Raw genomic sequence first — 4619 nt, forward strand, 5'->3', positions numbered from 1 at the left:
AAAACCCAAGGGAAAAGGGCTTAGGTGGCAAATGGTAAAACCAAGTTTGGGCCTTGCTGGAGGAGTTTTATTCAAAGCGAACTGTTAAGGGGGTCCCATAAATCACCCAACCGTGTAAGGAACGCAAAATCAAGGAACATAACACCGGTATAACAGAAACTAGGGTGGCAAGAGTGGAACAAGTCACCAGGCATAAGGCCGAGCCTTCCACCCTTTACCAAGTATATAAGGTGCATTAAATTAAACAGGAGATATTGTGATATCCCAGAATATCCGTGTTCCGACCAGGAACAAACTTCATCTTCACCTGCAACTACCAATGCTATAAGAGGGGCTGAGCAAAAGCAGTGACATAGCCAAACAACGGTTGCTAGGACATGTTGGTTAGAGGTTTAACATGGCAATAGGTAGGCATGGTAAACAAAGGCAGGTAGGGCTAACAAAGCGATAGAGCGAGTACTAGCAAGCAAAGATAGAAATGATTTCGAAGGTATGATCATCTTGCCTGCAAGGTTCTCAGAGTAGTCGAAGGCTGGATCCTCGTAAGCGTTCTCAACAGGTTCCTCGTACACGTACTCGTCTTCCGGCTCTACCCAAAGCAAGAACACAAGCAAGGAACCACAATAAATCACGGTGCAATGCACAAGCAACATGATGCAATACATGTCATGATATGCGAGATGTGATATGCAATGCATATGCGTGCTACGGGAGGAAAAAGGATGAACAAGGCATCAACTTGGCAAACCAAGTATGCCGCTGAAAAGATGAGATGATTTCGGTTGAAATCGATATAAAGATCACCGGATTCGGATGCACGGTTTGCAAATGGCAAGCAAGACAAGTATGGCACAAAGCTGCGATTAACAGCGCGATGCTACTTAGCATGCAACAAGAAACTATACTACAGCACCCCAACATGAAAACAAAGCATATGGCAATGATCTACAGGAGATGCTTTACAAAAGAGGAACACTGAGCTACGGCTAAATCACATCATAACAGATTCAAACAAGCATGGAGAAAGTGCAAAAATATTATCAGGTTGGGCATGGCATAAACAACAGCACGAAGCAATGTTCAGAGCAGGTTATCAATATGCTACAGGAACTTATAATAGCAAAATAAGACATGGCATGAATCTACTCAAAGCATAGATCAAAAGTGCCTTACTGACCATAGGCCAAAAAGGACCAGAAAATATGATGGCACCCACGTAAACATAGCAAGTTTCGTTAACAGATTTCAGCAAACAAAGCATGGCATTGATATAATTACGAAGGCACCTTCCTGAGCTCGATGCACTCACTACAGAGCACTTCATGATAAACTAAGCATATATCCATCAAGAAGACATGTCATAGAAGCCATACATGGCAAAAAACAACATCATAGCATATCCGGACCAACTGCAACAACCTCGGCCAAATTGAATAACATGTAAACAATCTGCCAGAAAATATTTTGAAGCAAAAGTAGAGCACGAAAATGACATGCTAGACTACTCCATAATTGGAAACAGGACCATGGATGGATAGAGCAAAACCATGTTTTCAAAACACCCTTACTGAAGTATCTTAAATTATGCATGGATTTCTCTGTAGCAACATGTTTACATGGCAATAAAATTACAGCAGAACAGGAACTAAAAACAGCGTTAACACGAAGCCTAGTTTGCATGCTTGTGCTAGTCACCACATTGATCACAAAATTAAATGGTAAGCACCTCTGTAAAGAAGACATAACCTAGTTCAAAACACATTTAGGGATCAAGTCCATAGGATGCACACATCAATCATGGCAAAAATGACAAAAGAGCTCGTGCTGATAAGATTCTGAAACTAACAATATGAAGCCCTCTTCCAACAGCATTTCGGGCATCAATATGACCTCAAATGCAAATGATGCAATGGAACGAAATGATGTACTCTTCGAGGCGAACAATCTGACATATTACACGCACGAAACGGAGCTACGGGTGCGAAGATGTGATGCGATGAAGATGCAACAAAATAATGGCAGAATATGACTTAGTGAAAAACGGGGGAGAAGAAAGTCAACCGTAGCAATTTTGGATCTGAGATCCAGATCGAGGGTTTCGCCGGAGTTCCTGTACGCCGGAGGTGAGGGAGGAGGCCGGTGCACCGTGGGAGAGGCGGAGGCTCGTCGGGGCGCGGTCGCCGGCGGGGTTGAGGGAGAGGCGGCGGTGCTCGGCGTCGAGGGGCGCGACGGCGGGGCAGGAGCGGGCGGCCGAGGCGGCCGGCGACGGCGGCTGAGGCGGCCGGCGGCGCGCGGGCCGGTCGGGCACGGGAGGCGAAGGCGCGGGCCGCGGGGGCCGGGGACGGGCCTCGCGGGCCTGGCGCGGCCGGCGGGGATGTGGGGCGCGGCCCGCCACATGGCGCGGCCTGATTCGTCCGCTGGCGCGGGCGGACGTGTCCGGCCGTCCGGATTTTGTCCGGCGGCGCGAGGGGAGCGGGGAGACTAGGGTTTCGTCCGGAAATTCGGGGGAGTGCACATATTTATAGGTAGAGGGAGGTAGGAGTGTCCAAATGAGGTGCGGTTTTCGCCCACACGATCGTATTCCAACGACGGAGAGCATGGAGGGGAGTTAGATGGGTTATTGGGCTGTTTTGGAGGGGTGTTGGGCTGCAACTTAAAAGAGGCCTTTGCGGATATGCGGATAACCGTTGGAGTACCAAACGAGCTCCAAATGACCCGAAACTTGACAGGTGGTCTACCGATGCTATACCAGGGCCACTTGGCAAGGCTCGGTCCATTCCGGGAACGTTCAACACCCGCACACGAAAAGAGACAAGAGGGGTGCGCCGGTGCATGTGGGAGTGTCGGATTGTGAAACGGACAACGGGAAAAATGCTCGGATGCATGAGACGAACACGTATGCAAAATGAAATGCACATGATGACATGATATGATATGCATGACATGAATAAAATGCAAAACAAAAGACAAAACCCAACCACGGAGGGAATATCAGATCACATAGCCGAAAATGGCAAGAGTTGGAGTTACAAAGATGGAAAGTTACATCCGGGGTGTTACAACACTCCACCACTACAAGAGGATCTCGTCCCGAGATCTAGGACTGAAAGAACTCCGGATATTCGGAACGGAGGTGATCCTCACGCTCCCAGGTGGCTTCTCGGTCGGAATGGTGTGACCACTTCACTTTCAGGAATTTGATTGACTTGTTGCGAGTCTTGCGCTCGGTTTCTTCGAGAATAGCAACGGGGCGCTCATGATAAGAGAGATCTTCTTGGAGGTCGATTTCCTCGAAGTTGATAGTGCGCTCAGGAGTCTTGAAGCACTTGCGAAGCTGTGACACGTGAAACACATCGTGCACGTTTGCAAAGTTGGATGGAAGCTCAAGTTGATAGGCGAGACCGCCTCTTTTGCCAATGATCTTGAAAGGACCCACGTATCTAGGGGCAAGCTTCCCTTTGATACCGAAGCGACGAGTGCCTTTCATTGGAGAGACGCAGAGGTAGACATGGTCTTCGATTTCAAAAGCCAAGTCACGGTGCTTGCTATCATAGTAACTCTTTTGGCGCGATTGCGCGGCTTTGAGATTCTCACGAATGACTTTGCACATTTCTTCTGCTTCTATAATCAAGTCATTGCCAAGAAGTTGGCGTTCACCTGTCTCAGATCAGTTGAGAGGAGTACGGCACTTTCTGCCATGGAGAATTTCAAATGGGGCCTTGCCCGAACTCGCTTGGAAGCTGTTGTTGTAGGAGAACTCGGCATATGGAAGACAATCTTCCCACTTCATACCGAAAGAGATGACACAAGCCCTGAGCATATCTTCAAGGATTTGATTGACACGCTCGACTTGGCCACTTGTTTGAGGATGGAAAGCTGTGCTAAAACGAATGTTGGTGCCCATGGCCGTCTGAAAGGAGTCCCAGAACTTAGAAGTGAAGATGCTTCCACGATCTGAAGATATCAACTGTGGAATACCGTGCAAGGAGACAATTCTGGAGGTGTATAGCTCTGCCAGCTGAGCTGCTGTGATAGATTCTTTGATAGGAAGAAAATGAGCCACTTTGGTAAGCTTGTCAATGACAACGAAGATAGCATCATTTCCACGCTTGGACTTAGAAAAACCAGTCATGAAGTCCATCTCGATATGGTCAAACTTCCATTCTAGAATAGCAAGATGTTGAAGGAGACCAGCTGATCGTTGGTGTTCTGCTTTCACTCTTCTGCAGACATCACAATCATTCACGAATTGAGCAATTTCTCGCTTCATTCGAGTCCACCAATATGACTGCTTGAGGTCATGGTACATCTTTGTACTTCCAGGATGAATGGATAGGAGGGAGTTGTGTGCCTCATTCATGATGACTTTTCTCAGATCACCTTTTGGAACCACGATTCGATCCTCGAAGAAAAGAGTATCTTTGTCATCCAAGCGATAGCACTTGTATTTGGGAATGCCCTTGTCAATACCACATTTCACCTTCTTCACCATGGTATCCAGGAGTTGTGCCTCACGATTTTGATCTTCCAAAGTAGGAGAGACTATGAGGTTGGCAAGAAAGCCTTGAGGAACAACTTGAAGATTCAGCTTGCGGAAGGCTTCACAAAGATCCGGTTGA

Source organism: Triticum dicoccoides, chromosome 1B, assembly GCF_002162155.2.
Source record: "Triticum dicoccoides isolate Atlit2015 ecotype Zavitan chromosome 1B, WEW_v2.0, whole genome shotgun sequence".
NCBI classification, from domain to species: Eukaryota; Viridiplantae; Streptophyta; class Magnoliopsida; order Poales; family Poaceae; genus Triticum; species Triticum dicoccoides.